General features: G+C 52.3%; 1 pseudogene; it reads right to left on the bottom strand.

Annotated features, from left to right (window-relative positions):
- Positions 1–16,908: 16,908 nt before the first annotated feature.
- Positions 16,909–23,368, bottom strand: LOC136457582 (leucine-rich repeat receptor-like serine/threonine-protein kinase RGI4; annotated as a pseudogene).
- Between the last annotated feature and the right edge of the window lie 309 nt (positions 23,369–23,677).

Raw genomic sequence — 23,677 nt, 5'->3', positions numbered from 1 at the left:
GAAGGAGGCTTTCAGGGTGGCTGAGGCCTCTCGGGTCAAGGTTCAAAGCTGGAAAGAGAAAGCCGAGGGTGAGTCCCATAGGCCTGCGCCACTGTTCGGCTGATTTCCTTTTGTGCTTAACCCCATCCTGCTTGCCTTGGCGTAGGGTTGGAGAAGGAGGTTTCTTGGGCAGCTGAGGCCTCCATTGAGGTGCAGGCAGTGCTCGAGGCCGAGATCTAGGAGCACAATGCACTGCAGAGCGCCGCCTGTACCATCTGTGAGGCCCTAGAGGTTGGGGGGGTTGAATCGAGCAGCTCCCTCAGGAGCTGCTTGATCGCGTTGAGCGGCCGAGTCCACGAGCAGCTCCGGGGGGTGCTGCATACGGGCGTCAAGTGTGCCTGGCCGTCGTCTCCTCACACTACGCCGGCATCAACCTCAAGGCCATCTACGACGGTTACGTCTTGGCTGAGGATGACGAGGAGGTCGAGGAGGAGGTCATGAAGCTAGTGGAGGTGGCTGAGGCCCCTGGCACGATGCTAGCCAAGTTGTTCAAAGAGGAGGTGATTCCTCCTACGCCAACCACCGACGCTGGCGACCCTAAGTTCTGACCTAGGCCAAAGGGGGCATGTAAGTAGATTAGGATTATTATTGTACCATAATGCTTGTGGCCGTTGATGCCTTTTTTTAAAGTACTTATGCGTCTATGCTTTTTAATCGTTTTTATTGTATTTCCGAGCCTCTGCCCTCTATCTGGTCTCTGAACTTATCACTTGCAAAAAACTTCCTCGGAGCCTAAGCTGACCCTCGGGTAAAAGGTGGTGAGGGAGTTGCCGTAGCCTGGAGGCGTAGGCCCTCTCATGGCTCGGCTAGCCTTTTGGTCCTGAGATAGACTTTCGGTCCATAGGTTTTTTACAATCGATTTGTCAGAGCACGCTAGAGAATTTGGCGTAGAAATTTTTTCAAAAAATGATTAAAAATGGTGCCTGGGACTTAGGGGGGGTCCCCCCCTTCTAGCCCCCAAGGGAGGCTCGGTTCTGCAGAGGCAGAGCCGAGTCTTGTTCGAGCCCTGCGGTGGGCACCTCTATAGAGGTAGAGCCAAGTCTCCCTTATAGCGTTATCGTAATGCCAATCCTCCATCGATGGGCTCGGGGGGTTTCTCGAAAAATTAGAACAACTAAAGAACGCTTCTTTAATGTATTTCGAGAAACAATGTGTACAATGCTTGGAAATTTAAGGGGTAGAAGCGATGTAGCTGTTCTATGTTCTAAGCGTTGGTGAGGATTTTGCCCTTCTCATTGGCTAGCTTGTAGGTCCTGGGCTTTAACACTTGGGCGATGATGTACGGCCCTTCCCATGGCGGGGTCAGCTTGTGGCGGCCCTTGTTGCTCTGCCTCAGTCTCGGCCTTGAATGCGCCGAGCTTGATAGCGTCGTAGGGCTTGTTGGTACTTGGCCGAGTGTAGCAGCACAACATCTCAGGCTTCCTCTAGTTGGTCGAGGGCGTCCTCATGGGCAGTGCAGTTGCTTTGCTAGTTGTAGGCCTGTAGGCTCGAGGAACCATACTCCAAGTCAGTGGGGAGGATGGCCTCGGCTCCATAGACCAGGAAGAATGGTGTGAACCCCATGCCTTGACTTAGAGTGTTCCTCAGGCTCCAGATGACCGACGGGAGTTTGGGAAGCCATTTCTTGCCAAATTTATTCAACTGGTTGTATATTCTTGGCTTGAGGCCTTGTAGGATGATGCCATTGGCATGTTCTACTTGGTCGTTTGTCCTAGGGTGTCCTATGGCTGACCAAGCCACACGGATGTGGTGGTCGTCGTTGAACGTCAGGAACTTGTGGCTGGTGAATTATGTCCCATTGTCAATGATGATGGTGTTTGGAACCCTGAACCTATGGATGATGGATGATATCAGTGAAGAATAGCACCGCTTGCTCGGATTTGATTCAATTGATCGGACGAGCCTCGATCCACTTGGAGAACTTATCGATCGCTACCAGCAAATGGGTATAGCCCCCGGGGGCCTTCTGTAGAGGCCCAACCATGTGGAGCCCCGACACGGTGAATGGCCATGTAATGGGGATGGTTTGGAGGGCCTAGGCTAGGAGGTGCGTCTGTCACGCATAGTACTCACACCCCTCGCAGGAGCGTACTAGCTTGGTGGCGTCAGCAACCACCGTTGGCCAGTAGAACCCTTGGTGGAAGGCATTTCCGATGAGTGTCCGAGGTGCTGCATGGTGCCCGCAGGCTCCCGCGTGCAAGTCCCAAAGTAGGGCTTGGCCTGCCTCGGTGGTGATGCATCATTGGAGGACGCCAGATGGGCTTTGCCTGTACAACTCGTCGTTGCTGAGGACGTAAGTTTTGGCTCGTCGCGCAAGCCATCGGCCTTTGGTCCTATCTGCAGGAAGCTCTCCTCGAATGAGGCAATCAAGGAACAGGACTCGCCAGTCCATGCCCTAGTTGGCCTCGGGAGGCTCCGTGTTGATTTCCATGACCTCGAGCTTGGCCAAAGGGGTCTCGGTGATAGAGGGGGCCTCAGGCCCCACGGTGGGCTCGACCGGTGGGCCCTCTTCCGTCACCAAGGCATAGTCGACAGAAGGCTTGTGGAGGTCTCTGGCGAAGATGTTCGGGGGGACCAGGGCTCATGCCGACGCCATCTTTGCTAGTTTGTTCGTGACCTCACTGAATTTTTGCGCAATGTGATTGAGTTCGAGACCGTCGAACTTGTCTTCTATGTGATGCACCAACTTGCAGTACGCCTCTATTTTGGGGTCATGGCAGTTCGACCCCTTCATCACTCGATCGATGACGAGCTGTGAATCGCCCCGTATGTCGAGACGCCGTACTCCAAGTTCGATGGCAATCTGCAAGTCATTGATGAGGGCTTCGTACTCGGCTGCGTTGTTGGAGGCGGCGAAGTGGAGATGGATCATGTAGCGCATGTGCACTCCAAGGGGTGAGATGAAGAGCAGACCCATGCATGCCCTGGTTTTCATTAGGGACCCATCAAAGTACATGGTCCAGCATTCCACCTAGATTTGAGCAGGTGGCAGTTGGGTGTCAGTCCACTCAGCCACAAAATCGGCCAAGACCTGGGATTTAATTGCTTTTCGAGGCGCAAAGGACAAGGCTTCCCCCATGAGTTCCACGGCCCACTTGGCTATTCTACCCGAGGCCTCTTGGTTCTGGATTATCTCTCCCAGAGGGAAAGATGACACCACGGTCATCGGGTGGGACTCGAAGTAGTGACGCAGCTTGCGTCAAGCCAAGACTATGGCATAGATCAGCTTCTGGATGTGGGGGTAGCATGTCTTGGTCTTAGAGAGCACTTCACTAATGAAGTAAATAGGTCGTTGGATGGGTAGAGCATGTCCCTCTTCTTGCCTCTTGACCACTACTGTCGTGCTGACCACTTGGGTCGTTGCGGTGACGTAGAGCAAGAGGGCCTCGCCCTTGGTTGGCGGCACCAGGACAGGAGGATTGGAGAGCAATGCCTTGAGCTTGGTGAGGGCTTCTTCAGCCTCGGGAGTCCAGGAAAAGCGTTCGAATTTTCTCAAGAGGCGGTACAGAGGCAAGCCTTTTTTGCCAAGGCACGAGATGAAGCGGCTCAGGGCCGCAAGGCATCCCATAACCCTCTGCACTCCCTTGAGGTCTTGGATTGGTCCCATGTTGGTCATGGTCGAGACCTTCTCTGGGTTGGCCTCGATGCCGCGCTCCGAGACTATGAATCCCAAGAGCATGCCTCGGGGGACCCCGAAGACACACTTCTCGAGGTTGAGCTTGATGCCCTTCTCTCTAAGGCACTTGAAGGCTATCTCTAGATCATCGACGAGATCGCTGGCCTTTTTGGACTTGACCACGATGTCGTCCACATAGGCCTCGATAGTTTGCCTGATGTGCTCACCAAAGACCTAGGTCATGCTCCGCTGGTATGTGGCCCCTGCGTTTCTGAGGCCGAATGGCATAGTTACATAGTAGTACATGCCGAATGGGGTGATGAAAGAAGTCGCGAGCTGGTCGGACTCTTTCATCTTAATTTGATGGTAACCGGAATACGCATCAAGGAAAGATAGGGTTTCACATCCCGCAGTGGAGTCAATGATTTGGTCGATTTGAGGTAATGGGAAAGGGACTTTTGGACATGCTTTATTCAAACCAGTGTAGTCTACACACATCCTCCACTTCCCATTTTTCTTCTTAACTAATACAGGATTAGCTAACCACTATGGATGGGACACTTCCTTGATGAATTCGGCCACCAAAAGCTTATGCATCTCCTTGCTGATGGCCCTACGCTTTTCCTCGTCGAATCGGCGCAGGCACTACTTCACCAGTCTGGAGCTGGCCTGGATGTCCAAGGCATGCTCGGCGACCTCCCTCGGTATGCCCGACATGTCCGAGGGACTCCACGCGAATACATCGGCATTCGCGCGAAGAAAGTCGACAAGCATGACTTCCTATTTGATGTTGAGGGTGGCACTGATCCTCAGCGCCCGGTAGTTGGAGCAGGTGGGGTCGACTTGGATGAGCTTGATGGCCTTTGTGGGCTCGAAAGTCTTGGCACGACACTTGGAGTCAGGCGCCTCACTACCAAGTCAGTCGAGGTTGATGATGAGGGTCTTGGCCTCCATGAGAGCCTCGGCGTACTCGATGCATTCGACGTCGCAGTCATATGCATGCTCGTACGTGGACTCGACAGTGATGACGCCATTGGGGCCAGGCATCTTGAGTTTGAGGTAGGTGTAGTTGGGGATCGCCATGAACTTGGCATAGCACGGGCGGCCCAAGATGGCGTGATAGGTCCCCTTGAACCCAACCACCTCGAAGGTGAGGACCTCCTTACGGTAGTTGGAGGGAGTGCCGATGCAGACGGGCAAGTTGATGCGCCCTTGGGGTCACATGTGTTTCCCTGGCATGATGCCGTGGAAGGGCACGGCATCGCCTCGGAGCTGTGACTGGTCGAGCCCCAGGAGTTCTAGGGTGTTGGCGTAGTGGATGTTGAGACCGCTGCCTCCATCCATCAACACCTTGGTGAGCCAGGTGTTGCCGACGATCAGGTCGACGACGAGTGGGTACTGCCCGGGGTTTGGGACGTAATCAGGGCGGTCATCCTGATCAAAGGTGATCACCTCCCGAGACCAGTTGAGGTACCGAGGAGTGGCCACCTTAACCGAGAAGACCTCCCAGCACTCCTTCTTTCACTGACGTGCCAAAGATCATGAAGGCGTTGTACACCTCGGGGAACCCATTGTCCTTGTCATTGTCCCTATCGTCGGCGTCCCTCTTCTTGGCCTCATCATTGGGGAGCCTGAGCTTGGCATAGTAACGCCGGAGCAAGGTGCACTCTTCGAGGGTGTACTTCACCGGGCCTTGGTGGTAAGGGTAGGGCTTCTTAAGCATGTCGCCGAAGAGCCTAGGGCCTCTGGCGGGGCCTCAAGGATTCTTGCGTTCTGCAGTCATGACTAGATCGGCCTCGAGGATCTCCTACTTCCCCTGGTGCCCCTTTTTCTTTTTCTTGGGGAGGTGGGAGGCCGAGGCCCCGGGGGCCTCGTCCCTTCGCTTCCCCTTGGCATCGTTGTCGGGGAAGATAGCCCTGATAGCTTCTTCGCCCGAGGCGAAGTTGGTGGCGATGTTGAGGAGTGTGGCCGCCGTGGTCGGTATGTTTCGACCTAACTCTCGGACTAGGTCTTGGTAGGAGGTGCCAGAGAGGAATGCCTGGACAATTTCTGAGTCACCGACGCGGGGCAACTTAGTGCATTGCTTGGAGAAGCATCGGATGAAGTCTTGGAGAGACTTGTCCAGCATCTAGCGACAACTCATGAGGTCCTAGGAGTTCCCAGGGCACACGTATGTGCCCTGGAAATTCCCGACGAAGACCTTTACCAAGTCGCGCCAGTTGTGGATCTACAAGGGTGGGAGGTGTTCGAGCCAGGCTCGTGCCGAGTCTAATAGGAACAAGGGGAGGTTGCGGATGATAAGCAGGTCATCGTCTGCGCCACCTAGCTGACAAGCCAGGCGGTAATCGGTCAGCCATAGCTCGGGGTTGGTCTCGCCGCTGTACTTCGAGAGGTTGACCGGTTGCCAAAACTAGGCTGAGAAGTGGGCGCCACGGATGGCCTTGCTGAAGACTCGAGGGCCAGGTGGCCCAGGAGAAGGACTGCGGTCCTCCCCACTGTCATAGAGACCACCTTGGTGTCGGTGGTAGCCTCAGGTAGGCCCCTCATCATCGTGGCGCCATCGCCTGCTGACCACATCATGGTCACCTTGCACCTCACGTCGGTCGCCGAGGCGGTCATGCACCGAGGGGACCCTATTGGCTTTGGGTGCCTGACCAGGCCATAGACGAACCGAGGCCTCTCTATCCTGCCAATGCGGTGCCATGGGTAGTTCCAAGGTGCCCCCACGCCGTCGAGAGGCAGAGCTTTTAGCCTGCTGTACTGCGGCGGTCTTGAGGAGGTCTCGGAGCTCACCATGGACCCGTCGCCCCTCCGTGGTAGAGGGCTCGGGCATAGCCCAGAGTAGCATCACCGCTGCCACAATGTTCTAGCTAGCGCGATTGAAGATAGGGGGTTGCTCACCCCCTCATCGTTGTTGATGCGGTGGTTGACGTCGCGAGCCCTCCACCGGGCTACTCCGCCATCACCGCAACCCCGCTGCTCTCACTCAAGAGTGTCTCGGAGCTATTGTAGAAGGAATCGTTCTTATTCAACCTTGGCCTAAAGCTCACGGAGCTGCTCCAAGTCAAGACGTCAAAGTTCCTCGTGGGCGGGGTTCTCGTTCTGCGCTGCCAGGGGCTCAACACGTGGAGGTGTGGTGTCGCCTGCCCCCTCACGGGGTAGGGAGCGATTGCCTGCCCCTTCATCCTCATTGCTCGCTCTTGGCATCCCGAGCTCAACATAGAAGCACTCACGAGTGGGATCATAAGTGCCCTCATCATCGGAGTTAGAGTAGCCAAAGCAGTAGTCGCTCGTGGCCATGAAGCGGCGCATGGCTTCAGGGTCACGAAGCTCGGAGAAGTCTTCTCTAGCCCACGCCTCATCCTCCTCTAAGGAGTCAGCGTGGGTGTGGGTCGAGGTTGTGGCGTCGAGGTCGAGGGCAAAGCGTTGGTGGCGTCCTGAGGGCTCCGCATGAGCGGAAGCATAGGCGGCGACGGTATTGCTCAACCCGAAGGGGTACGGGGATGGTGCCATCGCTGGGCTCCGCTCCATTGGAGTCGACTCCTCAAGAGGTAGCAGGGCAGAGCTTGATGATGGGGCGTCGCTGTGCGCCACTGGCGTCTTTCCCTTGCCCATGCTTAAGCTGGATAGGTCCCCAACCAGGGACTCTATACCAGCAGCAGGGTGTGGGATACTGGTGGAGCGTGGTGCGTCGCCCTGAGCTTGCGCGGTGTCGAGGTGGTCCTACCCACGTCGTGCCTGGCGAGCGCGACAAGAGCGGCAGCCCGGGCGCCGCCTGTGCCTAGGCTGCTGGTGCGTGATGTCGTTGTCGGTTGGTGGGGCTCTTGGTGTGAGGAGTACCATATCGTACTCACATCCTAGAGACATGAACTCTAGGCTCCCGAACCAGATCATCGTGCCGAGACGTAGTGGTCGCACGGGGTCTGCCATCCGAAACTTGTTGGGATAACAAAGCTGACACGCAGTAGATCCCCTACCTAGCGCGCCAACTGTCGGTGTTTTGGACCGGCAGGCCCTCAACTGACTAGCGAAAGTGTACTGCATGCCCCTAATCCCAGATGGTGATGCAAAGAGACACAAGGTTTATACTGGTTCAGGCAATAGGTGCCCTACGTCCAGTCTGAGAGATCGATCTTGTATTCCTTGCATCGATATGCTTGTAGTAGGGGTTTACAAGCTGGGCGAGAGAGGGAGCTAGTCCCAGGTCTCTACATAGAGTGGCATGAGTTGCTTGAGATGTTGATCTCTTACAAAGCGGAGGGAGCGTGCGTATCACAGAGTGTTGAGCGTCGCTGGAGCATGTGTGTCTGTGTGAGTCTACGTGAGTCTCTGTCTGTCTGTGCGTGTGTCCATCTGTCTAGAAATAGCCCCGGTCACTCCCTTTTATAGTTGAAGGGGGGGGGCAGGGGTGATACATGTGTTCGCTACGTGGCATTTTGTGAACGGAGGCGGTATGTCCGAGCCCTGTGCTTGTCACTATGGCGGCATGGTCGACGGAGCGGTCTTGTCCTCGGTGCACTGGAGCGATGCACCGGTCACGCTCGATCCTGTGCGGCGTGGGGGCTCCTGTGATGGCTTGACGCAGGGCATGGCGCAGATTGTGGATGACGTGCCGGTCGCTGTATGTCAACAACGTAGAGAGCCAAGGCCCTGTCGGTGCAGAGGCTGAACCATTATGGGGGGGCTCAGCGGGCGCGAGTCCCGAGGCTACAGGGGTGCGGAGGCGGGTAGCCGAGGCTCGGAGGGAGCAGTTGGTCTTTTATGCTGATTTCGAGGCTACAGGGACCTGGACATGACTCCCCACGCCGCACTGTCCTCGGAGCAGGTGGGGTTAGGCAGCACAGTGCTGCATGGGTGTCAGTCATGGGCATAGTGCCGAGCACAGCGGTCGATAACCCCTGCCCCGTCCTGTCCCGGACGGCAAGGCGTTGATGCGACTCTCATCTCATCGGTCACTCCGCTGTGTCGATCCATCGTTTGGCTGACGTCGCGGGAGTGGTTGGTCGCGTTAGTTGGACGTGACGTCCCAGTCGAGGCGGCGATGACGGGGTAGCTGCCGAGCCAGCCTCGAGCGAGGTGGAGAATCGGTACCTCGTTCGAGGCCTTACGGGCGGGGCCTCGAGCGAGGCGGAGAATCAGTACCTCGTCCGAGGCCTTACGTGCGGGGCCTCGAGCGAGGCGGAGAATCGATACCTCGTCCGAGGCCTTATGGGCGGGGCATCGAGCGAGGCGGAGAATCAGTACCTCGTCCGAGGCCTTACGGTTGGGGCCTCGGGCGAGTCGGAAAACTGTTCGAGGTGGGCCGGGCGGTCAAGCCGAGCCTCGGATAAGGTGGGGGTTTGCCGGTATCTGTCTCTTGGCTTCGATTTTTACAAGGTCTAAACGATTTTTTCGGTTCTTGCTTAGGGGACCCCTTTTTATGGTACCCGACAAGATGTCCTTTACACCCCCAATGCTTTTAGCCCAGTTTTGCACCTCTTGAGGTGCAAATGGACTAAACTTTAGCCCCCTCACCCCTTTTGCTCACTTTTAGGCCACCTGTTTAGATCCATTTGCCCAAAAAATAGGCTAAAAGTGCAGCGCAAAAGTTTTACCATGGAAAACAAACAGGGCCTTAGTTAACTAGAACTAGTCCATCGACCCGTGTGCTAGAATCTTAGGAAAACATAAGCATTAAGTGTTCATGTTTAGTTATTACTTACAACTAATGAACACGGCTTATACTAATTTGCATGCCTTTTCTCTTTATCTAGGAGTATTTCCTAACACGGTGTGCATATACATACTCCATGATCTTTATCTGATCGTACCAAACTCTTCAACCAAGGATCCATATGTTTTGTTTCACCCATATCCATAATTTACTGATGTTTACTATACTTTACTATTTCCCATAAATAACATAATGGATCATTTTCTCATATTAGTAAACTGGCAAGGCGGTCCGTGCAACTAGCGTAGATAGTTCAATTTTTTTGTCAACATTTTGTTTTTTTTTTACTTTAAAATATTTTTACAAATATTTTGTCCAGCTATTTAATGTAAAAATGTCCTCTCTTCATAACCACCCTTACATCTATCGGCAAGAACCCTTCATATATCTATTATCAACAAATGTTTTGGCTTAAAAACTATTATTGTCTTCATTTACCCTCCATTTTTTATCACCCCTATCTCATGGTTGTGCATTTTTTACTGAGGACAAATCAAGATAACCTTTAGTTTCCTTTTGGTGAGTTACATTCCTCGATACAACCATGTCCAAAATCTCTAACAAAATGTTTAGTTCCAAGGCCCTATTGTAAGGGCCTGTTTGGAACGACGGAATATGAATGGGAAGAAACACAGGCATAGAAAAAAATGTACGTGCATAATAGAGGAATGAAAAACATCGGAATTTTAAAAGATTTGATGTTTGGAACAAAGGAATATGAGTAGCATACGAATTTAGGGGTTAGCGGTAAACATGATTACTTAGACTAAACAATAATTGGACAAATATTTTTCTTAAACAAAGCAACATATACTCCGTATTAGTTAACAAAAAATTCAAAATATTCTGATCAACCATGTATGCCGTGCTGATGCTTGCACAGACCATGGACCCTACTTTAGAGTGTTAATCAATGAGTGCTTAGTCCTTTGTCTCCGTGAAAGCCTACACCAAGTCGCGTCAGTGAGCATGAGTGTCTTGGACTTCGTAAAGGAATGGAAAACATGAGATAGCAGTGCATGTCTTCATTCCTACGTTTTCTAGGTGAAAGGAAGACTTTCCTTTGGAACGGTACAGCTCGTTCCTTTGATCCAAACACCACATGACGTCACCAAGGTAAAGGATTTGCGTTCCCGTGAAATTTCTTTTGCCTATCCTGCGTTACAAACGAGCCCTAAGTTTAAATTTTGAATCATCTTGACCTTCCCTTGCAGGTCCATAGTTGCCTTTTTGCTTTGAAACAAATATGCTAATGTTTGCTAGATTCTCTGCTGCCTCAAGCAGTCGTTGGCCGGCCTCATCATCGTGCCAACACCCATCGACAGGTATAGCTCTCCATATCTTCTTGGTTGCAAAGCTGGGAAAAGGAAGAATAAAATTTCAGACGCAATGCTAGGCACAAGCTCTCGACTGCTCGAGCCCTTTCGTGCGTTCGCAAGAAGAAAGGAAAATCTGACGTGTTGGAATGTGCTTTTCTCACAAGAAAAAAACAAACCAATGCCCTAGTGGAAGCCACTGGGGCAGGCATGATTTCCCCCCCTCTCTCTGGTTTGGGTTTGTGAGAGCCCATTAAGTTAGTTCAGTCGAGATGGGCCGGCCCACTCACTTTATATTCTGCCAATCGCATTTTCAGTTTTGCATAAGCATTCTAAGCTTGACGTGTCAGTGATTCAGTGTCATCTCTATCACACGACTAGTAGTCCTTTTCACCGGCCGGGCTTCCTGCAACGATGAGATCTTCTGGCTGAGAACTGAGAAGTTTCCTTTTGTCAGGTGTAGTAGGCCCAAAGATTCGCACGGCAATGCACAGCACCTGGCTGGCTTTTTCTGTTTATATTATGATGATGATCAGATGATGTGCACTGCATGCCACACCACACCATCATATGTTCTTTCCCTCGATTCATGTCGTCCACTCCAGCCCCAGCGGTCCAGTTCGTCTGGTACCATCCTGCCGCTTCCTCCTCTGTTTCGCAAGCACCAAGCACCAGGCAGCCAGCCAAGTAGGTACAGTGCGTACGAATCACGCGCCACTCCCACTCATTCATTCATCCATCTATCCATGGAATCAGTGCTTGTTTAGTTTCCAAAAACTTTCCCAAAAAGTGCTACAGTAGCTATCACATCGAATCTTGCGATACGTGCATGAAGCATTAAATGTAGACGAAAAAAATTAATTGCACAGTTTAATTGGAAATTGCGAGACGAACGTTTTGAACCTAATTAGTCCACGATTGAACAATAATTGTCAAATAAAAATGAAAGTGCTACCGTAGCCAAATTTTCAAAATGCACGAACTAAACACAGCTCAAGCATCATCCATGCATGCATGATGCGTCAATCATGCACGCACGCCCGGGGCCGGCAGCGGCAATGCGTGCGCGGCGCCCAGCACCACCGTACCAGACATTCTCTGGCCCAGACAACTCCATCGTCACGTCAGTCGTCATAGTGCCTGCATTGGCAGTTGGCATGCAATGCAATAGTAGCCTAGTGCGACGCCGGTTTCGGCTGGGTGGCTGAATAAACCAAAATACGGTTGCAGTTTGGTTAATGTGAGAGAAAAGTACTGTTCTATCTAAAAGACACGGTACATGTGAACAGTGCCCACGTCCGGCGCCCTGATGTGCCGACTGTTGCCTGAGCCGCAGCTCAGTTTGTGCTGTGCTGTACCAAGACATGATTAATCGGCAATAATGAGTAGGAGTACGTAACATATGCATGCATGGCGTTAAACAGAAAAATCATCAATCTCTATATATTTCTTGCCGGCCATCGGATGCCCTGATGAGTCGGCGGTCAGTTGTAACTGCAGTGAACCAAACGTTCAGGCTGGAGTGGATTTCTTGGAAGACGGACGTAGGCAGCCCTAGGGAGATAGCGCGCTTGCATTTTTATTCTATGTTAGGCGCGGTATGGCACCAGCAAAGCTTGCTGCGACTGTCAACAATGTAGACGAGGAAATAAATCGCGCCCAATGCCCCGTTGGGAGAACATGACCTGTGCTCCCACGCAAAACTAAAGGGGAATGAGGCGGGGAGACGAAGCCAATGTGCCATGGCTGTACGCCTCTACCCATGAAGCTAGCTAGGAGACGTACACTTTCTTCAACTGGTAATGGTAAGCAGAGTACCTTGGACAAAGCCATTTTTCGCATGGAGTTGGTGTGTCGGCCACGGCCAGTGGTTGGAGAGTGAGGAATTTGGGGACAGTAGCAGTAGCAGGCACATTGGTGATCCCCTGCTCTGATTGTGCTGAACATTCTATATCTCAGACAGCTGCACCAATCTCCTCTCTACCCCAAAAGGGTCTCCCTGTTAGCATCCATCAGTAGTAGGCTTCACAAAAGGTACCGGTTTTTCAGGCGTCTGCATTGAAAAAGATGAGAGCAATGCTTCACTATTATTCAGATAGCAGGCGAGCCGTGCATTGCATGGAACAGCATCAGCAATAGTCTGCCCGGTCTACAATTTCAGCTGGAGCGGCTTTTAGCTACCATGCATGTGTGTGTGGGGGCAGGACAGGAAGGAAGGAAGATCAGGTCGGTCATCCATCCTCTCCCGTCTCCTACGCCGTAACAGCTGTCCTCTCGTGGTCATGGAACATTCACCTGAACCAGCCGTTGATACCGTGCCCACACCGCCGGCCGGCCAGTTCCTCTCCCTTTTCGCCACTCCGCCGACAAAACACATTTTGCACGGCCGGCGACGCCGAATGATCCCGGACAAAATCAAGATCATTGGTTAACTTCGGTGCAAGATACATTGTTCTACAGACAATATGCGTGTATGGTACAAGGAATTATTGCTTGCTTCGATCAATTGATTGATTCATGGTGGCGCCTTCGTCTTCCCCACCCCGACCCGCCTCCGTCTGATCGGTCTGGAGGTCCACATGATCATGCATTTACATGGTGGTGGTGTAGTAAACTGTGGATCGACTAAGGTAGATCTAGACGGTTTGCTGTTGAACATGATGAACTAGAACAAGTAGAGAGTGAGAGATAGGGTAGAGATGCTGGTGTTGAACCTGAGCCTTCGGATGAAGTCGTGGTTGAGCTGGCCATCACTGGTTCGTTGATGGAGGCAGCACACGGGCAGCGACGGGTGGAGTAGAGGTTGCACGGATGTCGATGCAGTGTAGACGGGGCGTAGCAGTGACGACGGCGAGAGTCAGCGGAGCTTCCCGTCGCTGGCTGCGCGCCCTCTTAGATCGGTCTAGGGTTTGTCGGTGGGTTTGCGGCTCACGGCGAACCTCGTGCTTTGAGCCGCCGGCCCCCACCTCTTTATATAGCGCAGTGCGACGGGGGCCCACCAACCATGTAGGGTTGGGCGCCCCCGATCAGGACGCGTGACCAAGGCCCAATAAGCCGTTGGGCTTATTGGTTAGGAGATCAATCTAACATTCTCCCCCTTGATCTCACTATTACTTTCATCTTTAAACTTTAAAACTTCAATCCTTTTATCCTTACTCATTTCTTCACAGATGATGCATAGAGCATGTCTCATCATCACGGTCAATCGCCGATAGATTTAACAGCTACAATGCACGTCTCTGATCTGAAATAGTTACTTTAACTTTTGGGTCCTTTATAGTCCAGGAATCATAGGCTTTCCCTTAAACCCATGCCGGCTACATGTTCTCTGAACACGTTGGGTGGTAAGCCTTTTGTAAGCGGATCCGCGAGCATCTTTTCGGTACTTATATGCTCAAGACTTATCATTTGATCCCGGACTTTATCCTTCACAACATAATACTTTATGTCAATGTGTTTGGCAGCACCACTTGACCTATTGTTGTGAGCATACTGTACCGCTGGATTATTATCGCAGTATAACTTCAGTGGTCTATTGATGTTGTCAACCACCTTCAAACCGGGTATGAACTTCTTTAGCCAGTTCACCTGCCCCGTTGCCTCATAACATGCTACAAACTCGACATACATTGTGGACAATGTAGTGACGGTTTGCTTTGAGCTTTTCCATGAAATAGCTCCCCCTGCGAGAGTAAACACATATCCAGACATGGATTTTCTATTATCTCCCGTATAATCAGAATCTGAATATCCCACTATATGGAGTGAATCAGATCTTCTATACGTCATCATGAGGCCTTTCGTTCCTTGCAAATAACGCAAGACTTTCTTTACCAATTTCTAGTGTTCTATTCCAGGATTGCTCTGGAATCTGCCAAGTAACCCGGTAACAAATGCCAAGTCAGGGCGCGTACACACTTGAGCATATTGCAAGCTTCCGACAGCTGAAGCATATGGAACCACTTTCATTTGATCGATCTCATATTGGTTCCTGGGGCATTGAAAATCCCCATATCTGTCGCCCTTGACTATAGGAGCAGGTGAGGGACTACATTTGTGCATACTGAATTTCTTTAAGATTTTTTCTATGTATGCCTTTTGTGACAGTCCTAATACCCCTTTACTTCTATCTCGGTGAATCTCGATCCCTAGAACGAATGAAGCTTCACCAAGATCTTTCATATCAAACTTTGAGGACAAAAACTTCTTTGTTTCTAGTAGTAAACTGACATCACTACTAGCAAGTAAGATATCATCCACATACAGGACAAGGAAGATAAACTTTCCATTCTTAAACTTTGCGTAGACACAATTGTCCTCAACATTATCTTTAAACCCAAAATTCTTTATTGTCTGATCAAACTTCAAGTACCACTGTCTTGAAGCTTGTTTTAATCCATAAATAGATTTCTTTAGGCGGCATCCCAAACGTTCTTTTCCTTCCATGACAAAACCTTTCGGTTGTGCCATGTAAACATTTTCCTCTAAGTCTCGGTTGAGAAATGTCGTCTTTACATCCATCTGATGTAATTCCAAATCATAATGTGCCACTAATGCCATTATGATTCTGAAGGAATCCTTACATGAGACTGGAGAAAAGGTCTCATTGTAATTAATCCCTTCTCTTTGTGTAAAGCCTTTTGCCACAAGTCGGGCTTTATATCTCTCTATATTCCCTTGAGAGTCAAGTTTTGTTGTGTAGACCCATTTACAGCCTACTATTTTGGCTCTTTTAGGCATTATCTCCAAATCCCAAACTTTATTTGCATTCATTGATCTCATCTCATCTTCCATGGCCTCAAGCCACTTTGATGAATGATCACTTTTCATGGCTTCTTCAAATGAGGTGGGATCATCCTCCATTTGAAATTCTTCAGTGTTGTACACTTCATAATCAGCAGGAATAACTGATTTTCTAACTCTTTGAGACCTTCTAGGGGCCTCCTCAATTGGCACATTTTCGGTTTGAGGCTGTTGTTGCTCCTCCTCATGTGTGGCAATAAGTTCTATAGGATCCTGAGCTACAGGTTCCTCATCATCATTTATTGTTGCCACAGGCGAGATAACAATAGGTGTTGGCACCACAGTGTCTTATACTGTTGGTGCAGCAACAGCAGGTAGTGAGAAAAATGGCTCATGAATGATCGGAGTGGGTGCATATACCCGCTTCTCTTCAAGATCAATTTCTCGAGCTACCATGCTCCCCCTAATCATTTCATCCTTTAAGAAGACAGCGTGTCTCGTTTCCACAAACTTTGTATGTCTATTAGGACAGTAGAAACAAAAACCTTTTGACTTTTCTGGGTAGCCAATGAAATGGCAACTCACTGTTTTGGGATCTAGCTTCCCAATGTTTGGGTTAAAAACTTTAGCCTCAGCAGGGCTCCCCCACACACGCAAGTGGTTAAGTGAGGGTACTCTTCCTGTCCACAACTTATACGGTGTTTTGGGCACCGACTTACTTGGTACTCTATTGAGAATATGAATGGCGGCTTTTAACGCCTCCATCCACAGACTCGTGGGTAAAGTGGAGTAACTTATCATACTACGCACCATATCCATCAGGGTACGGTTACGCCTTTTAGCTACTCCATTCTGCTGAGGTTCGCCCGGTGTTGAATACTGGGCGACTATACTATTCTCCTGTAAGAACCTTGCAAAAGGTCCAGGAACTTGTCCATATGGGGTATGCCGACCGTAGTACTCTCCTCCATGGTCAGACCTGACAATCTTAATCTTTAAATCATGCTGATTTTCAACTTCTGCTTTAAATATTTTAAATTTATCCAATACTTCTGTTCTTTCTTTAATTGGATAAATGTAGCCAAACCGAGAGTAATCGTCTATGAATGTTATGAATGAATCATAACCATCCACACTTTTCACAGGAAAAGGACCACATATGTCTGTGTGAATAATCTGTAGGATTCATGTGCTTCGTTTGGCATCTTTCTTAATTTTCTTTACATACTTTTCTTTTATGCAATCTCTACATTGTTCTAACTCTGAGAGCTCTAATGGAGGAAGAATATCATTCTTAACTAGTCTTTCTATTCTCCCCCTCGAAATATGGCCTAAACGACAGTGCCATAATTTCGACAACGCATCGTGAGCTCTCTTTCGTTTTCTGTTTCCATTGTTCGATGAGGATACAATTTCATTCACATCACATACGGAATTCACATTTTCACGAAATGATAACAAATAAAGCTCGTCTTGTCGGAAGGCAAGACCAACACATTTATTATTAAACAATATCTGACATTTGCCATTTCCAAAATGGCAATCATAACCATCATGGTCCAACTTTGATACACTAATAAGGTTTCTTTGCAAAGAAGGTACATAAAGAACATCTCTAAGAAAAAGTATGAAGCCATCTGGAAGCTCTAGAGGAAGATCTCCAACGGCCTCAACATCTGCTTGTACTCCATTTGCGACTTTAATGAAACTTTCGCTTCTTTGCAAAGTTCTCATCGAACGGAATCCCTGTAATGAATTAGCAATATGAATAGTTGCACCTGAATCAATCCACCAAGTAGATTTTGAAAACTTTACATACAAGGATTCATTTACGAACGTAATAATGTTCTCACCTTTATTCTTCATAATCATCTTTAAGAAATCAGGACAATTCTTTTTATAATGTCCCGTCTTCTTGCAGTGGAGACACTGGTCTTTAGCCACTGGGAATTGCTGGTTCTAAGACTGTTGCATGGGACCTTTTCTAGATGACTTGGAGGAAGAGCTGTTATTATAGTTCTTTTTCTTATCTTTTAGGTAGTTGACAGAACCACCTTGTGAAACTTTTATTCTTTTCTCCTCCTGCACACACATGGCTATGAGCTTTTCCAAATCCCATTTTTCAGGCTGTATGTTGTAATTAACAACAAAGGTGTCAAATTCTTTGGGCAAGGAAGCAAAAATCAAATGAATAAGAAACTCATCCTTGAGTACCAAATCCATTGGTTTGAGCTTAGATGCCAGATTGCTCATTCTCAGTATGTGCTCTCTAATGCCACTGCCGTCACCAGAGTACCTTTCTGTAATCAGCTGCTTGATCAGCTGGGTTGCATGTTTTTAAAGAGCTAGTGAACTTACTCTTTATTCTATCTAGGTACTCTATGACTGTGTCACAGTTTGGAATTGAGCCCACAATAGCAGGCTCAATGGTGTTCTTTATCACTGTCAAACACTTCTTGTTGGTAGTGACCCATTTCCTATGCTCAAGGTCATAGGACATCTTTACGGGAGCAAAATCTCGCTCTCTGTTCTGCCATGCAGCATCAGTCTCATCTGTCTCCCTCACCGGTGCCACAAGTTCTTTGGGACACGGTGTGGTGACAACCCAGTCCACCTCAGCGAGGATAAAGGCCAGGTCTATCTTTTTCTTCCACTCAATATAGTTATCACCTTTTAGAGTGGGGATCTCTTTGATACAACTCATTAAGTTGTATCCTCCTGAAAACACAATTCAAATAGTGTGAGAACAGAAATAACAACAATAATTGCATGCCTTAGTTTAACGTTGGTCAAAATTAAAATATACAATTATTTTATACATTAAATCTACATCACCGTTGGACAGAAATAGAAATAATGCATAATCATTTAAAATTATAATATTGCTATTAACAACGTTGGTCAGAAAATAACAATATCATAATCAACTCATTTTTAATCTCTTGGCTCTTAAAATCAAATTCTCCCGTTGGTTCGAATTTAATTAAAAGTCCATAATTACTTTAAATACGCAGCGGAAAAATTAACATTCAATAATCATTTTCCTATTTTTTAGAAGCAACTTTACTATTTACTGAACAAAATTATCGTTGGATAAATTTTGTACAGAAAATTATCACAAAAAATTCAATTCAAATTGATCAAATTATTTTCTAGAAAATAAGAAAAAACAAAACTGTGACTTTACTATTTATTTGGCCATTTCGGCCCGATCCATCAATCAGTTTGCGCGGCCCAGCAAAAACGGCCCATGGCCTGTTCACACGCGCGCCCGTCAGCGCACCCGGCCCAGCCGCGCGCGCCTGCTGTCCCAGCCCAGCTTCCCTCGGCCCAGCCGCGCGCGCCAGCGCACCCCCGCGCCCAGGCCGCAACCTGGGCCTGGGCCGGGAATTCGACCTTGCGCCCTTTCGCGCCTGGGCTGAATGTGGCCCGATGCGCTGGTGGCCGTTGATCCAGATCGAGCGGTGGAACGCACAGCTCGGGGCATCAAAAGCCCGGCCGGCCGCGCCCCCCCCCCCCCGAAAACCCTAGACCATTTCTCTTTCTCCTCTCCTCTCCCATGGCGATGGTAGCGAAGACGAAGGGAGCGCGCGGCCACCTCGTCACCGGAGAAGAAGGGAGGACGACACCGGTGCCAAGCCCCTCGCCGGTGCGCGCGCTCGCCCATGGCAGAGCGCGCCGCCGTCGAGCGGCATTGGACCGCTGTCCTGAGCCACGGCCGAGCCGGGCCTCTATCCGCTCGCCAACCATGGCGGCGGTGATCACCGCCCGCACGGTGGTAGCTTTCCGCGCGACGGCGGTGTCGGGAGGACCGGGTAGGTTCCCCTCTTCATCCTTTTCCTTCCCCAAAACCCGATCTAGGGTTAGGGTTTCATTTCTAGGGTTAGGGTTCTTTCTGATCCGATCCGAGATCGGGATCCTTTTCATCCTTTTCCGGTTTCTTTGATTCGGATTTTGCATGATTTCCCGATTAGGGTTAGGGTTAGGATTGGGGACGTAACTGTTTTCTTCTTCCCCCCGATTTGAAATCGGTTTATTTCTTTTTCTCAGTCAGTCACCGAGCGGTCGCCGGATCCCGGCGCGGTTCTTTTGTTTCTCAGTCAGTCCCCTTCCTTGGTTAGGGTTAGGATGTCGAGACCATGTCTCAATCTGTTCTCACTTTTCCCGTACCCGATTGAGGATTAGGGTTCGATTTCTTTCTTTCCCCGATCCAGATCTACCGCTAGAAAAAGGCTCCGGTACCATTGTAGTAAACTGTGGATCGACTAGGGTAGATCTAGACAGTTTGCTGTTGAACATGATGAACTAGAACAAGTAGAGAGTGGGAGATAGGGTAGAGATGCTGGTGTTGAACCTGAGCCTTCGGATGAAGTCGCGGTTGAGCTGGCCATCACTGGTTCGTTGATGGAGGCAGCACACGGGCAGCGACGGGTGGAGTAGAGGTTGCACGGACGTCGATGCAGTGCAGACGGGGCGTAGCAGTGACGACGGCGAGAGTCAGCGGAGCTTCCCGTCGCTGGCTGCGCGCCCTCTTAGATCGGTCTAGGGTTTGTCGGTGGGTTTGTGGCTCACGGCGAACCTCGTGCTTTGAGCCGCCGGCCCCCACCTCTTTATATAGCGCAGTGCGACGGGGGCCCACCAACCATGTAAGGTTGGGCGCCCCCGATCAGAGCGCGTGACCAAGGCCCAATAAGCCGTTGGACTTATTGGTTAGGAGATCAATCTAACAGGTGGTTGCAGTGAGCGTCCGCCGCTCCTTCTACACCGCCTTGCCTTGGCGGCGAGCGGCGGTTCGTTTGTACGCCGACGGTTCATAGCTAGGCTCGACGACGTCCAGTCAATGTCACCATGTCAGAGCCAATTGGATGAAGACGAAGCCACCATGGGCGGCGCGGTCCTCTTCTGAGTTAGGTCGGCGACGCTATTACATTTAGTACGCCAACGAGCTGGACGTGGACTGCGACTGGGCTTGGGCCGTGGGTTTGGCAAGGGAGGAGGCCGCAGCGGCCCACCTGGCCGAGTCCAGCAGCCTCGCCCCGGCCCCGCACCCGCCGCCGCCGCCGCTGACCTTCCGCGCCTCGGCACCGTCGTCGCTCCGGAGGCCGCGCAGCAGCGCCGCCACGTCCTTCATGGTCGGCCGGTCCTCGGGCCGCGCGCTGGCGCACAGCAGCGCGATCCCGAGCGCCTGCAGCATCTCCTGCACCTGAGTGTCCGGTCGCCCCTGCAGCCGCTGGTCGATCACCTCCGCGGGGTCGCGCTTCTGGTGGAGGTACTCGCGCATCCACTGCACCACACTCCGCCCCTCCCCGAACGTCGCCTCCACCGGGTGCCGCCCCGTGATGGCCTCCAGCAGCACCACCCCGAAGCTGTACACGTCGCTCTTCGTCGTGATCTTGGTCATGCACCCGTATTCTGCGCGCGGGAGGCCAGGGAGGGAGGGAGGGACCAAATCACAACCGTCAGCTTCTTGTACTAAGTTGTAACGAACGACCGGGATTGCATTGCAGTACTATAAGGGAAGGGGAAAAAAGGCGGCTGGCTTACCGGGAGCGATGTACCCGTACGACCCGGCGAACGGCGGAGGCGACGAGTTGGCGCCGTCCTCGGTGACCCTGGCGAGGCCGAAGTCGGCGAGGCACGCCTCGTACCGCTCGCTGAGGAGGATGTTGTCGGCCTTGACGTCGCGGTGGAGGATCGCCGGCACGCAGTCGTGGTGCAGGTACGCGAGGCCCTCGGCCACGCTGACGGCGATTGACAGCCGCACCTCCCACTCCACCACGGCACCACCGGTGGATCCGCCGGTGCTGTGCAGCAGGCCGCCGAGGGTGCCGTTCGGGAGGTAGTCGTAGAAGAGGAGGCGCGTCCGGCGGCCCACCCGAGGAGCCGCACGATGTTGAGGTGGCGCACCCGGGGCAGCACGCCGACCTCGCACGCGAACGCCTCGGCGGACGACCGGAACCTCTTCACGGCGATGGCCGCGCCCGTGGACGGCACGCTCGCGCGGTACACCGACCCTGACCAGCCCTGCCCGATGATGTTCGCGGGCGTCAGGCTGCGCGCCACGTCGCCCACGCTGATCTCCAGCTTCTGGTACAACGTCACGTCCCACGGCGGCAGCATCTCGGCGTCCTTGCCGTCGTCGTCGGAGCGCGCGCCGCCGAACAACACCGACGAGGAACGTCTGCGACGGCCGACGAGGAGGAACGCCGCGGCGGCGAGGAGGGCGACGAGCGCGGACACCAGGACGGCGGTGGCGACGCGGGCCGCGCGCTCGCGCTCGCTGGTGTCGCCGGGGCACCGCGAGAGGCACAGGCCTGGGTTGCCCTCCACGTCGCTCGTCGGCAGCTTCGCGAAGAACGCAGTCGCGGGCGCGCGGCCGGTGAAGTCGTTGAAGGAGACGTTGAGGGCCACGAGGTTCTGGAGCACGGACAGAGGCTGGAGATCACCGGAGAGCTGGTTGTACGACACGTCGAGCACGCCAATCCGCACGAGGCCACCGAACTCCTTGGGTATCGCGCCAGACAAGCCGTTGCAGCTCAGATTGAGAGCAATCTCCAGCCCGGGAATCTTGCCGGTGCTCGCCGGTATCGCGCCGGACAGCGTGTTGCCGCCGAGGTCCAGGAGCTGGAGCCGTGAACAGGAACCGATCTCCGGAGGTATGTGGCCCGTGAGCCTGTTCCAGCCAAGGACGAGCTTGGTGAGCGAGCCGAGCTTGCCGATGTCCGACGGGATCGCACCGCCGATGGAGTTGTACGACAGGTCCAGGTACTGCAGCCAGAGCATGTCGTGGAACAGCCCCGGAGGCAAAACTCCGGCGATGGCATTGCCGTGGAGGTCAACGAACGTGAGGTTCCGGCACCCGGAGATCTCCGCCGGGATGGCGCCTGACAACCTGTTCGAGCTCAGGTCAAAGAAGCTGAGGTTGCCAAGCTTACCAACCTCGGGAGGAATCGCGCCGGCGAGGTGGTTGCCGCTTGCACGGAACCGGACGAGCGACGTGCAGTTGGCAATCTCCGGTGGTATCTCGCCGGAGAAGGTATTGTCGATGAGCAGCAGCTTGAAGAGCCGCGGCAGCCGGAAGAGGGACCGCGGGATGGGCCCGGTGAGCGCGTTCTGCGACAGGTCGAGCGACTCGAGGCTCGCGCAGCCGCCGATCTCCGGCGGGATGCTCCCCGTGAGTTGATTGGCCCAGAGGTAGAGCAAGCGCAGCGCCGTGAGCTTACCGATCTCAGCGGGGATGGCGCCGGATATCTGGTTGTTGTCGAGCTCGAGGTCGGTGAGGTTGGTGCAGCGCGCGAGCTCGGCCGGGATCGGGCCGGACACCTTGTTCACGCTGAGCTGAAGCTCCTGCAGCGACGTCAGGTTCCCGAGCGACGCCCGGATGTGGCCGGTGAGGCCGTTCATGGACAGGTCCATGACGGTGAGCCCCGCGCACGCCCCGAGCTCCGGCGGTATGACGCCGACGAGGTTGTTCTGCCACAGCAGCAGGTTCTTGAGGTTGCTGAGCTGCGGCGGGATGGGGCCCGTGAGGTTGGTGCCCGTGAGCACGAGCCGCGTCAGCGTGGCGCCCACGGCGGAAGCGGGCAGGTCGGCGGGGACGCCGCCGTGCAGGTCGACGAACTGCAGGCTGAGCTCCGTGACCCGGCCCGCCGCGTTGCAGGACACCCCCGTCCACCGGCACGGCGACGCGTCGGACTCCCTCCGGTCCCCCAGCGCCTCCGCGCCGCCCCGCAGCGTGCGCTTCCACGCCAGCAGCGCCGCGCCCTGCGCGTCCACGGCCAGCGCGCCGCCCACGCATGCCATGACGAGCGCGCACCGCCGCAGCAGCAGCAGCGGCGCCGCGCACGCGCCCCGCCACCTGCTTCGAGTTCGACTCCTGCCACTCATCATCACACCAGGAGGCATCCCCCTCGATCTGCAGCTCTCCAACCACCTGCCAAGTCGTCGCCAGACAGCAAGCACTACACTTGACACTGTACTTCACTTTTTTTTTAGACCAAAGGCAAAAGGCCCAGCTTCTATTGAAAGCTGAAGAACAAAAGTAACAAGTTTTGCTGGGATGCCAGCTTTACAAGAGCACGGACTTATTAACACTCAAAAGAAAAAGCACTACTCCACGACACTATCCTGCATAACAACCTCCTTTTCAGAGTGTGAACAAAAGAAAAATTATACGGAACAACAATACAATCAGCATCCAAATTCAACTAACCAATTCAGATGATGTAGTATAAAATCAAAAAAGGAAAA

The sequence above is a fragment of the Miscanthus floridulus genome, chromosome 6 (assembly GCF_019320115.1).
Source record: "Miscanthus floridulus cultivar M001 chromosome 6, ASM1932011v1, whole genome shotgun sequence".
NCBI lineage: Eukaryota > Viridiplantae > Streptophyta > Magnoliopsida > Poales > Poaceae > Miscanthus > Miscanthus floridulus.
Note: the sequence above shows the minus strand (reverse complement) of the source record. Positions and strands in the feature narration are given on the sequence as shown.